The sequence below is a fragment of the Rhipicephalus microplus genome, chromosome 10 (assembly GCF_043290135.1).
Source record: "Rhipicephalus microplus isolate Deutch F79 chromosome 10, USDA_Rmic, whole genome shotgun sequence".
Classification (NCBI taxonomy): domain Eukaryota; kingdom Metazoa; phylum Arthropoda; class Arachnida; order Ixodida; family Ixodidae; genus Rhipicephalus; species Rhipicephalus microplus.
Genome location: NC_134709.1, coordinates 353,746 through 367,641, shown reverse-complemented (window position 1 = coordinate 367,641; position 13,896 = coordinate 353,746). Strand labels below are relative to the sequence as shown.

The 13,896-nt window shown below is 48.6% G+C and overlaps 1 protein-coding gene across 4 annotated transcripts in view; it reads left to right on the top strand.

Moving 5' to 3' along the window:
- LOC119181346 (nuclear pore membrane glycoprotein 210) overlaps positions 1–13,896 on the top strand; it is a 322,530-nt gene that overhangs the window by 209,042 nt on the left and 99,592 nt on the right. The window lies entirely within an intron of this gene.

Below are 13,896 nucleotides of genomic sequence, written 5' to 3'. Positions count from 1 at the left end.
CACTCCCAGATACTCCATCGTCTCAAGAGGTTCTTCTATAACTTACTAACAAAGGGTTTCCCGTTATCGCTAGAAATAGCAATAGGTACCCATGTTGGCAGATGAACTCTTCCACACGGCTTGCTATTTGCTGTGTTGTTGCTGCAGGAAGAGGGAAGAGCTCAATGAATTTGGAGAATTTGCTAACAATGACTAGCAAGTGCTTGTGCCCCTGAGGGCTAGTAGGTAATGGCCCCGTCAAGTCAATACTAAGTCCTTCCATTGGTGCAACAGGCCATTGACTTGCCATAAAACCCTGGGGTTTGAAACGCTGTGCTTTCGTCCTTTGACAGACAGAGCTACCGCGGACATACTTTGATATGTCATTGTTCATGCCCAACCACACAAATTTCTCCCTGATGCTCCGTAATGTTTTGAAGAATCCTGCATGGACACGTGTTGGGTGGTCACGGGCCATCTGCAGGACCAAGGAAGGAAAGTGAGCAGGCAACCAAGCTACTGTACGGTCGCAGCAGCATATTACCAAAAGTCCCAATGACTCTAGATGGGATGTGGATGCTAGGTCCTCCAGGAGACCGGTTTTGGCACTGCCTTTCCGCAGAGATTCTCCCTGGATAGTCTTCGTTATGTCACATAAAAGGGCAGCACGTTGTTCCTGTGCTAGTTTTCTCACATTGTTTATTACACTGAGGTCCTCAACGGTGGTCAGCAAGCAGGTGTCAAACATGACAGAACCTTCGTCAGTGTCCAAGTCAAGTGGCAAAAGTCTCTCAGGCAGTCTTTTAGCTGCCGTCTTGTAGTCTGGCTCAACAGGCACCCGGCTTAGGGCATCAGCAGGGATGTTGGCCTTCCCACGACGGTGCTTAATTTTGCACTGAAACCTTTGAAGGCGTAGCACTCAGCGGCGCACACGAGGAGAAGCCTACTCAGTGGTGAACATCCTCGAGTGAGCCTCGGGAGGCGCCCGAGGTGAACGCTCACCTTTTGTTGCCCCTCTGCATACGCTCGGCCGAAGGGTGGTACGGTGTCCTAGTGCGTGGCCAAGCTGCGCCGACCCGTCTCCCTCAGAAGCCAACGCGAGCGCCTTTGCCCTCGCTCGAGCAATCGGGCCTTGGTCCCGGTGTCTCCGTGAATCACCTTTACGACGGAGACGTGCTCGCGGCACCCTGTGTAATACTTTTACGCCCGTGGCGTGGATAAGCTCATTTGCTTTTACGCCGTTCCTTTGCAACAGGCTGTACTGCATTTGGTGTTGCCACAGACAATAAAGTGTTGTGACCTTGAGCAGTATCGTGTTTTCGCCACGGCGACGGTTAACGTGTGCCCTGCGGCTCGCTAATACCGGACCCACGCTAGTAGCTGTACTACTTCGGGATACGTGTGCACTACACCGGCACTCTCCTAGAGAAACAATATGACCGAGAAAGGTGAGGTATTGGGTGCACTGTTGTACTTTGGTAAGAATTGTAAGTCCTGCATTCGGGGTGCGTTAGAGAACTTCACGGACATGTACTAGGTGATCTTCTATTGTTGGAGAGTAGACCAAAACATCATCCAGGAATGCCATGGGAAATTTGTTGTTTATGCCCTCGGAACCCCGTCCATCAAAGCTTAAAAGGTGGCCGGGCCTCCTGCCACACCAAATGGCATTCTTGTGAACTCAGAGGGGCCCCTACGACATATGAATGCAGCCTTCTCAACATCTTGTTCCCGTAGTGGAATTTGGAAGAACCCTTGGGACAGATCAAAGCTTGTGAACCACTGGGCATTACCCAGTTGCACCAAGAGCCAGTCAGTGTGAGGCATCGGGTACACTGGTACATTCGTGCAGGAATTCAAACGCCTGTACTCAACAGCCACACAGTAGCCTCCGGATTTTTTTCCCACCAGAACCGGTGCACTTGTCCGCTACTTGTGCTGCGCCTGATCAGGCCTCCTTCCAGCATCTCGTCCAAACAGGCATCCATGATGTGTTGTTTCTTGGGATTGACTGGGCGCAGCTTTGTGCGCACTGGTGTGCTGTCACCTGTGTCGATACAGTGCTCAATGAGGGTAGTACAACTAGGTAACTTTGTGAACAGTGCCTTGCACTCTCCCAACAGGTTCCTGAACTCATTCAATACCTCTGCCCGCTGTCCTGAGCCACTAATGGTGGTGCATGCCACAATGTCTGGGTGTTGCTCAAACAGACCTCCAAGGCAATTGGCATCATCCACTGGACCTGGGACAACCTTTTTGTTAGGTTTGGAAAAGGCACAACAAGCTGTAGTTCCATGCCCCGAGTCCATCCTCTCAAAGCTATGTGCAAAGAAATGCCAGTGGCTGTAAGAAAGTCCCTTCCAAGAACCACATCTTGGCACAGGTTGGGCAGACAGAAATTTTTGAACCCGGGAGCCACCATTCCATTCTATCCTGCATTTGGTTGACACAGAGCTTTGTGACCAACCTGATGCCAGACGAAATGTTCGAATTTCGCGTTTTTTTTTTTTCCTCCCTAAGAGCGCGCTGTACTGGTCACCAGTGGACCCAGAAGACTCACGCTGGACCAGGTGTCAAGCAAGACACGGAACATCGTACTGCCGATTTGAACGTCCGAGAGTGGCTCCTTCCCTTCTCAGGCAGCAGATGCAACTTGCATACTAAAACCGCTGTAGTCACTCGCCGAACCAGTGCCTACTGGCGCCCGTTTCCCGAGCACTGCGCCTGGAAGTGCCCTGGTCGGCTGCACTGGAAGCAAACGACTTCGTCTTGGCGTGGTCTACTTGCACAGTTGCGTGCAATGTGGCCGACACCGCCACATCGTCGGCAAACAACCTGGTTCAGAACCTGCTGAGGTCGACGTCCTGCTGGTGGTCGGAACGTTGGCGCGTCGACAGGTTGGGCCTGAATGATGGGCCACTGGTCCCGGTGATACGATGGTTGCACTGCTGCAAGGTGGAGGGGCCACGTGCACCCAGGTGTCCAACTGGCATTTGGTGCGGAGACGACCACTGTGGAGTGCTGGGGCACTGCCATTGCGTCGGGCATGCCGTGCGCCGAATATGCCAAGTCGCGCGTGACTTGGTTTGTTTTGGGTGGCGGAAGCCGCTGTTTTGGGTGGCGGAAGCCGCTGTTTTGGGTGGCGGAAGCCGATGTTTTGGGTGGCGGAAGCCGATGTTTTGGGTGGCGGAAGCCGATGTTTTGGGTGGCGGAAGCTGTGCTCGCTCCATCAGGCCATTGGCCACATTAAACTTGAGAAAGTAGACTCCGCTTCCAAGTCATGCAGCTGGGGCTGCATCTGGCGCAGCACTCTGTCGACCTTAACGTCATTGGCAACCTCCTCTCTGATTCGGTCATAAAGCTCTGAGATAACATATATAAATTCTTTCAAGTTTTCCTCGGGGTGCTGGGTGCGGGCCTCCAATTCATCCTTCGGACGCTTCTTTTCGTCGGCCGACGCAAATTCCCGACGGAAAGCTGCGACAAAGTCATACCACAAAGTGAAGGGTCCGGCGAAGCGATACCACAACGGGAGCAGCCACCAGCGGTTGCCGCAGCTCGCCTGCAAGGCGTTCGTGTTTTATTGCAGATCCATTAGTCTGTCTCAGCATAAACTGCAGGAATCCGTCACGGATTTCAGTCAGCTCAATCCCAAACGAGCCCCCAGTTGTCATGTACGTTAGCCTTCACTCCCCAGTTCCCGCGACTCCTACGTCCTACCACCACACCGTCCGCCCACACACTGCCCACACAAGACGGATGTCAGCTGTTGCCACCTCATCCAGGGGGCGCCGTGTACCCTCCTATCAATACCGATGGATGTTCCCCCAGCATTCCCGAGCGGCGAACGGAGCGGCGGCCGTCGATAAAACTGACAAGCGGTGAAGCGTGTCGGCATTTATACACTTGCCGTCAAATGCTCTAGCATTATCACTAGCGGTGACGTTGGCTCCAGAGTAATCTGTATAGTTCGCGGAGTGGGCGTGATCTTATCGAAATGATCTACTACAGTCCTGAAGCTCCTCGAACACTGCAGGCGTGGTTTGCGCTGAGAATTATGTAGTGTATTGGGGCGATAACAATGCTTGAGTACAAGAATGTGCCATTATGATGCGCTCAAGGCGTATTTTCACCGTGCGGCTGACGCCAGGCCATCAAGTTCTGCCCTTCAGAGACAACTGGACGCAGCACTTGCTGACAAGAAATCGCTAGCTGAAATTATTTTTTTATTGAACACAGCCGTACTGTTCACTGGATTCCAAGCACTTTTTCAAACGCAGGAAGCTCTTGTACACATCGTACTCTCAGAGTCTGTCACTCTTTTAAAGAAGTTGTCGAGCCGCTTTATGAGGCATGAAATATTTAAAAATATGAGTGCAGCTCACCTCAAGTGCCTGGATGTAGCGCTTCTGAAAGGCTTAAGCAGGCTTCAGAAATCGGACTCGACACTAAACAACGAATTCAGAGCTGGAGTCTAGAAGAAAAAAGATCATTCAAGGGTCACACTCAGGCATTCTACATTGCAGCAGCGCGATATCTACTGAAGCAGCTCCCCCTCTATAAGAGATTTTTTTTTCTGCATTTATGCTTCCTCAATTCTGCGCTGCCTGTAGTTTTTAAACAGTCGGTTAAATCAATAAAGTATGTGGCCGCAAGTGTGCCTCATATGATAAAGAGTGAGCAAGTGGCGTGTCTTGTTGATGAGTGGCACTCTCTTCAGTCTAAGTTGCCCGATCAAGGCGCTGCTTCTACAAACTGCATCATCGACACTTATTGGGCTTCAGTGCTATTGGCTGAATATCCATTGCTTTCCATATTTATTCATGCCTTGCTCTCCCTGCCACATGACAATGCGGACTGTGAGCGAGGATTTAATGTGAATAAACATAGTATAGACAATCCTGCTAATTTCGGAATAATAATGCTCAATGGCAAAAGACATGTGAAGAGCTATTTGAAGAGTTATGATAGTGATGCTTCCCAGGCTCCAGTAACATGAGAACTTCTTAATGATGTGAAAAAATCGCACAAAAATTACTCCGACCGACTCCAGCTGGAGGCTGAGGACAAGAAAAAAAACGGAAACCGAAGACATCAGGTGACAACACTTCAGTCACCGATAAAGTGTGAAGCTTCAAGAAGAAAAAAAGTGCTTAGAAAGGCGCCTAGAGTCTTCTAAAGCAATGCTGCAACACGCTTAAGGTCTTATCGAAGGAGACATTTCCAAGAAAAACATGGGAGACATAGAATTGGGCCAAGTGCTTTAGCTGAGGCAAACGAAAGTCCTACCAAAAACATGACAAAGCGTGCAGACATCAACAAAAAGCTGCTGCAGCTTTAGTACTTTGTGTGCTTGAGATCGTGTGAACCATGTTAGATGCGACTGAAAGTGCAACGTTTTATCAACGTCAAGAGCATTCTTCAGGGGAAGAAACCCTGCATTTTGGACATACATATATTTGTATTTATAATGTTAAATATAATGTGATATACCTAGCATCAATTTTTTTTTTTTTTTACTGTGAGCAAGAAATGGCAGAAGTTAACCTACAAACTCCTAATTGTATGACTCTTTACTTTTGCATTGTAGTGTGAAATGATATTGATCACTCCTGCAAGGATTTTCTTAATGAGATCTGCACTGTATATAGGCACTTGTGTAGCTTTTTCTAAGAGCTCCATATTGAAGGGTATTGGAAAAGAAAGATGATTTTTTTTTTCATATAGTCGAATCTCGATAATTCGAACTCGAAGGGGCCCGAATTCGTTTCAATTAAAAGAAGTTTGCAATAATTAAAGCTAAATGAACGGAGAGTCCACCATGCAGTGGCGCATGCTCATTGGGCTTACACACGAAGGGGAAGTTTCAGAAGACTTACATTTATTAACAAATCACAGGACATCCGTCATGCGTCAAATTGCACGCAGCGATGTCCAGCACTGCGTGCTGGACGTCGGCAAGGTTTTTTGACAATATTACCGGACTTTTCCTGTTCACCCCTCTGCGTGCGGAGCAATCCATACCGAGGAGTAGGGCCCATTAGGCCTAACCGGCCTACGTTCCCCTCGGACATGACAGACTCCCGCATAGACGATGAGGCTACCAACGTATCCGAGAATGACGAGGAGGATTTTGGCTGGCAATTTGCTGCCGGCCGACGATCCCGTGCTGGGAAGAAGAGCAGTGCAGCGGTCAACGCGGTGCCATGCAACTCACAAGTGTCCAGTGGAGACGCCGCCACAGGCGGCGGCAGGAGAGCCATAAACGCCACCGGGGCGTTCAAGAATCGTGTTGTCAAAGCCTCAAGGATGCCCCAGTTTCCCGAGGAGCATCACAAGATTATAATTCGACCACGGGGAGGACTGAATTTTAGCAAAGTGAGCGCCACGGCGATTGGAACTGCAGTGATCGAGGCTTCCGGCCTGACGGAAGAGCAAGCAAATGAGGACGTGGTGTGCCCCAACTTCATGCAAAATATCGTTGTGGTTAGCACGCCTGAACCAGATAATGCAGCAAGGTATGTCAGAATCAAGTCCTTCAAGATCGTGGAAGCGGAATATGAAGTCAATGCATTCGAAACTGCCCCACACGCCACTTGCAAATGTGTGATTAAATGAATCGACATCAGGGACTCCCAGTCCGCTATAACAACAAATATCGTGCATGAGCGCAATCCACTCGCTTTGGCTGCAAAGCGTATCAAGACTTCGGGCTTAGTCATCGTCCTCTTCGATGGACTGCGTGTGCCAAAGTTTGTGCGTTACGCACCGACCTTGGTAAGATCCTACCTCTACAGGAAATAATTTGATGTGTGTTTCACTTGTGGTAGGGTAGGACACCGCTCGGGTGTGTGCCTAACGCCGGACTCTGTTCAGTGTCAAGGGTGTGGAGCCCTCAACCCGCCAGAGAACCACATCTGCACACTCACGTGCAAGTTCTGCGGAGGAGGCCACCCTACCAGAGACAAAATGTGTAGGAAGCGGTTTCAAGTACCCTATGTGGTACGAGCCCGCCGAAAAGAACGCGACCAGTTGCTATCGGCCTTGAACGCGCCCATGAAGACGCCAAGCCTACACAAGAGCCCCAGAAACGGCTCACGCTCTCGGAGTTGCTCGAGATCCAGATGCCGCTCGCTACCCAGAAAGAATAGCCGCTCCAAGTCGAGAGGAGTGCCGGAGAGCTCAGAATTCGGAGCGCCTGGTGCCACGCCGGCTGCTGGGACCACTTGGGCTGATAAAGCAAAAGGTACCGTGAGAGTCGCTGGTAGCGCTGCTGCGCCAGTGGTGACTGACAGCAATGATGCCAGAATAGATCAATTGATTAGGGAGGTAAAATAAACTCTTTGCAGAAGGCTAACGAAGAACTGACCAAACAGGTAATCGAACTCATAAAAGGAGGCGCAGCCATGCCCTGCTAGCGTAATAACAGTCAGGCCAGTAAGTCAAAATAATGAATCATGTGAGGGGGACTGCTCCCTCGCTCCTAGAAAGAGAGCAGTTAGCCCCAAAAGTCATTCAGTTTTCTCAGTCCTTACTGAACTGAAAGAGGTAATTAAAGAAATAAGAGAGACAACGGAAAGGACTAACTTTAAAGTGGACAAACTATGGAAATGGAGGTTGACGGCAGAAAGGAGGTTCAAGAAACTCAAAATGAAAAATGACAGCGACGAATTGTTGCCATTGGACTCGGAAAGTCTAAATTCACTTTCTGGACCATCAGGGAGTACTCCAATAAGAACGACGGTGGGTAACAGCAAACTAAACTCATCGAATAATTATGACTAGCACTCACAGTTTTCGTGTGTGGCAGTGGAATTGTTGCAGATTCCACAAGAAAAAGGCAGCGCTGCGCCAATTATTCAGGTCAATGAGGGACAAACCAAAAGTAATTATGCTGCAGGAAACTTCTTCGAAAACACTCTTGGTGCATTGGTGGATCGTCTGTTCAAGAATTCTATAAGCGAGTTGAGCTCTCGATCATCTTGTTGCCGAGAAATTAGGTCAATGGGGGACAAACCAAAAGTAATTATGCTGCAGGAAACTTTATCGGACGAGGTCAAACTAACCGCCTACAAATCGGTATGTAGAGGAAAACATTGCGGGAGAGGATTAGCAACCCTCGTTGACAGAAAGCTCCTTTTATCGAACACGATATCCCACTCGGATTGACTAAAATCGGGTATGCCCTAGTAGAAGTCGTACTTAAAAGGCAGAAAGGCAAGAGGCGCAGTATCTTCTGCTTAAACATTTACAGCAGTCCCAGCGCCAAGAAACAGAACTACAGGACGCTTTTCACCAAGGCATTCGCCATCGCCAAGAGCTCCCCGCTTATATTAGGAGGTGACTTTAATGCCCCCTACCAGGCGTCGGGATACACTTGGAATACAAAGAAAGGAGAAGGGCTATGGGACCTCGCCACAGATCTCGGACTGAGCCTGATCACTGATCCGCCTTTTCCCACCCGCTGTGGTACGTTCATGTGAAGAGACTCTACACCCGACCTCACTTTTGTGAAGAACTCAAACGAAGCTAGCTGGGAAAATTCAGGCACAGATCTAGGTAGCGACCACTATATCATACATACACATTGGTATAGGAATGCTGAAACAACCGACTAGAGCTTTTCGATGCACCGACTGGGACCTTTTTAGGAAAGCTAGAGCAAAATGACTAAAGTGGAAACCCATAGAAACTAGCAGACAGTCCTTCCAGACCTGGATCAACCAGCTCGCAGAGGACATGCAGGAGGCCACTATAAATATTACAACGGAAGACAGCATAGATACCATAGATAGTAGGCTTGACCATTTGATCGAGGCCAAGCAATCTATCCTGCAAAAATGGAAAACACAGACTTAACTGAAAGCTCAGAAAAAAAGATAGCGTTGCTGAGTAGACAGATCGAGGAGTACTCACAAACCCTCACAAAACAGCAGTGGGACGAAGCTTGTAACCAGGCAGACGGTAGAGTCAAACGTGGGGGCAGTTGGAACCTCCTCAAACACCTATTGAACGAGAACGAAACTAAGTCTAACAAGCGAACGGCCATTGCGAAACTAGTACATCAGGCGAGCCAGTCCAGGACTCTAGAGGTAATCATGCAGCAGCTTGCGGAAAAAAATCTCCCGCTGAAACAACCGGGGGAGAGCAATGAACACATAGAGTACTCTGGACCATTGTGTGAGGAAATGGACCGTGAGTTCACTGAGGGTGAAGTGCGAGCTGCCCTCCATGGTCTTTTTTAGCAGATCGGCAGCCGGACCCGACGGCATTACTAACAAACTGTTAATGAATCTAGACGATAGCTCTATCACTTTCTTGACGGATGACTTCACCGACTTATGGAAAAACGGAGAATATCCGGAGGAATGGAAGCGAGCCAATACCATTCTCACACCCAAACCAGGTAAACCACTCAGCCTGGATAACCTCAGTCTAATCTCACTTACGCCACGTCTAGGTAAAGCTATGGAACACGTCATTGTCAACAGGCTCACGCGCTACGTCGAACAACATGGCATACTCCCATGTATCATGATCGGTTTCCGTACCAGGCTGTCGACTCAGGACGCCATGCTCCTGATCAAGCACCAGTTCATACAGGTTAGCCCAGTGCATACGAGAGTGCTCCTAGGTCTCGATGTCGAAAAAGCTTTTGACCCCATAGAGCATAAGGCCATCCTCGAGTTCCTATCCACGCTGGGTCTGGGCGAGAAGCTTTTCCGCATAGTCAAGTCGTTTCTTAGTGGTAGACAAGCGAGCCTCACACTAGAAGAACTAAAATCTAAGTTGGGGGCACTGGAGAACCGAGGCACCCCACAAGGAGCTGTGCTCTCACCCATGTTATATAATTTAACAATTACTAGAGTTGCGAGGGATTTTGAGCGGATAGAAGGTATACACTTCGCAATATATGCCGACGATATAACCATATGGAGCGCCAACGGAAACATAGGCCAAACGGAGACTAGACTTCAGGAGAGTGTAGACATCGTGGAAAGCACTCTCGGCGAAATGGGGCTAAATTGTTCGGCAGCAAAGTCAGAACTTTTGTTTATAAAAAATCGAGGTAGGGGTCGAAGACCCAAGGGCTATGTTCCAGGTGAGGAACCCAAGATTATCTTGCGCTGTCAGGACGGATCCGCAATGAAGAAGGTCGAAAAAATTAAAGTTCTAGGCTTCTACATAGAAGCGCGAGGGAGGAACCTCACTGCCATTCAGCATATTTGCAAAAAAACTGACCAAGTACTCAGGCTTCTAAAGGGAATCACCAACCGACACAGGGGCCTCGGTGAGGACAGCACTCTAAGGCTACTACATGCTTTCGCTCTCTGTCACTTCACCTACGTGGCAGGTCTGTCTCCTCCAATGGTCGCAGGCCGAGCTGAACAAGCTCAACGCCATTATCATAAGTTAGTCAAGGCTGCCCTAGGTATACCCAACAGTGCGTCGAATGAGAAACTCGTGAGCTTAGGCGTGCACAATACTATGCAAGAAATGGCTGAAACGCAACAGACTGCGCAGCAGGAAAAACTAACGAGAACACATGCGAGTAGGCTGATACTCAAGGCAATCAGGTCAGTCTCCAATAGATCAAAGAACCTGAAGGAGGTCGAGGTCGAACTAAACGCGAAGCTTAGAGACGTGATAAGAACCACTCTCCTGACGAGAAACATGCATCCAGAACACAATGTCAGCAGGCAAAAAGCGAGAGAGAAAGCTTTATTGAAAGAAATTGAACAGGTAGGACAACAGGCGGCCGTCGTGGACACAGCCTGGGTGAAAGGCCAAGAGGCCTACACGGCTGTGGTGGTCGACAGCCAGGGAGAGGTACGGGACGCCCTGACTATACTCACTAAAGATTGCACGGTTGCGGAGCAAGCCGCGATTGCTTTAGCTATCAGGAACAGAAAATGGTCATACGTCTATAGCGACTCCAAAGCAGCAATTACGAGCTTCGACAAGGGCTATGTCGCTGGGACTGTGGTTAAACTTATGAACAAAGTCAGTCCTATGGATACTGAAATTCGATGTTTTTTGCGCATATGGGACAAGTGGACGAAACTCGGGTCAACCTCAATGAGGTGACGAATGACCTGGCACGAGGACTGGCTTGCCGTGCCGGTCAGACCCGATTCGACGCCCACTACCATTCCGGGGGGCTATAAAGATAATTTAATCACTTACAACGACATCACAAAATATTATTACTTGGGGCATAGGTAATTCCCACTGCCACATGCAAAATTGAACAGGGCTCAGGCAGTCACGCTACATTTACTGCAAACCGGAACTTACCCCACTCCGTATTTTCTACATAAAATTCTCCTTGGCAGTGAAATTCAAGACAAGTGTGACGCGTGCGATGGCATCATTGGGATCAGACAGACACATGCTGGCGGGCTGTCCCACGACTCTCACCGACCCCGAAGAACAATGGCTTTACTGGCAGACGATGGTGTGAAGCGCGTCTTATCAAGACCAACTACGGGCAGTCCAGAAGGTCCACCATGACGCCACAAGGCTCGACCTGACGGTACGATGTGGATGCTGCCCGCCGCGGTCTGAAAAGACTGGGCTGCCCCGCCCTGGTGGTGTCTAGTGGCTAAGGTACTCGGCTGCTGACTCACAGGTCGCGGGTTCAAATTCCGGCTGCGGCAGCTGCATTTCCGATGGAGGCGGAAATGTTGTAGGCCCGTGTGCTCAGATTTGGGTGCATGTTAAAGAACCCCAGGTAGTCGAAATTTCCAGAGCCCTCCACTACGGCGTCTCTCATAATCACATGGTGGTTTTGGGATGTTAAACCCCACATATCAATCAATCAATGAAAAGACCGGACTTCAGGACACAAATAAAGTTTTGTGAATGAATGAATTCCAAAATCACCATGCTTGCCACGAGAACTCTTTCGGTAAGCAAGAAAATGCGCAAAAAGAAAATCCTGGTGGCTTCACATAGTTGCATTAATGCATCAATTGCTGTGACTTCATATATTTTGGTGTTTTTTTGCTAAGTGCTACATTGGTCTTAAGTACTAAAAACAAAGTAAACCGACTTCTGAGATGGCTCTAGACTTAACGTGCTAAGTCTCAGGCAATTACTTAGAGGGAATGTCACTAAAGTTAAAAAAAATACACATTGAAATTCGTGATATTATGTGCAAAGATTTCAGTGCGAAATTCAGAAATAAATGTTTTACTTATATTTTTTCACCAATTAATAAACCTGAGATGATGAAAATAACGACGTGAAAATTTTCGAAGCGTTTTTCAATCTAAAGATGCTTTGTTCTAGGTCAGGGTTCATTTGATATTAAAGTGTTTGAGGTATTTTCTTCTCTGAAGTGCTCCATTGAAAATATATACCTATGCCAAAGTGTTCCTAATAGTAAGATTACGTGCTCCAAAACTAAAATTTTGCTGCTGTAAAATGCTTCTAATGGCAAGATTATTCGTTCCAAAATGCTTCAAAACTAAAATTTTACTGCTCAAAGGTGCTCCTGATTGCGAGATCACTTGCTCCAAAATGTTCCAAAACTAAAATTTTACTGCTACAAAGTGCTCCAAAACTTGCGCCAAATGGGGATCGCTGAGTGTTGGATGACAACATGATAAGATTGAGGTGGAAGAAAAGTGCACTCATACATTTTGCCATGTTGACTGTTTTGGCGCGTCCTTCTATTTTGCTAGGTGTTCCCATAGGGTGTACTTTGCACTGCAAATGCTATGAAGATGCCGAGCAGACACCACAACAACACAATCCGGATGTTGAGCAGTGCTGCAGAAGGCCACAGCAGATGGACGGCCTTGGTAGTGAGGCGGCCACGGTGTTGAGGCACCATCTAGTTTTGAATGAACAAACCAGCTGCAGGAAATCGTCTACATCTCCTTCGGGCGCCGTGTGTACAGTTGTGCACATAAACTTCAGAGGTGCCTCATGCACCACGTGTTCCTGCAAATGGCTTGAAGGTAGTGTTGCGGAATGGGTGCCTTCATTCCAGTTCACTCTGGGGAATTAGGATTTGCCGCAATTCCATTCCTTTAAGGGGAGATGCGGGTCGAAAAACCGCGATTTTTTTCGAAAAAGTTGATTTTGTGTTTTCTTGGCTTCTGTATTTCTCCAAGCCTTCTCCTTAATATATTAAAAAATCAAAGCTGAAAATCAGCTAGAAGTTATCGAAAAATACAATTGAAGCACTCGTGGTGGCTCGTGAAAGTGCGAAGTTACCCGATTTTCACGCACGCGGCACTTCGCTCTACGGCATCGCCGGCTCTTGAAGTTTCGCGGGCATGTAGGCCAAACCCTCTTCTCCCAGAGCCCGCTTCGGCAAAGCGGCATTCACGCTAAAAATACAACAAAAAATCGTTTTCCCACAGCATTCTAGCGTGGTGACTGGGCCTTCGAAGTCACGTGGTATGATCGGAGCCCTGTCATTGGTTGCGAGCATTCCGCCACGCAGTCGGATGCAAGCGCTTTCTTCGTTATCCTGCTTTCGCCGAGACATCGACGAACACAACCGCCGGAGTTATTATTTCCGCGCCATGGATGCTGGCGAGAAACGCTACTTTTGTTCACGGAAGTTCATTACGCGGCACCAGTACGAGGGAAGGCACCCCAAACTATGGTTACACCGTGCCCCAAACACAGTGAGCGCCGGCGAGAGGTTCGTCTGCTGCTAGGCCTAGCCGCGGCAGCAGCGACGCACCCAATTTGTATTGTTCGAGCTTTATTCCTACCGTCGATGACTTCATCAGCGCTTCAGAGGGAAAGATAAAGATGTTCGACGACTAAAGCAAGTGTCAGGACGAACGCGGAAGCACATTTATTTGTGAGACCGACGCGATGCAGAACCTCATCAGTGGCGTAGTATGCTCCAACTGCGGGCGGTGCGAGCTGTCTGTTTGGGTAATGGCAAGT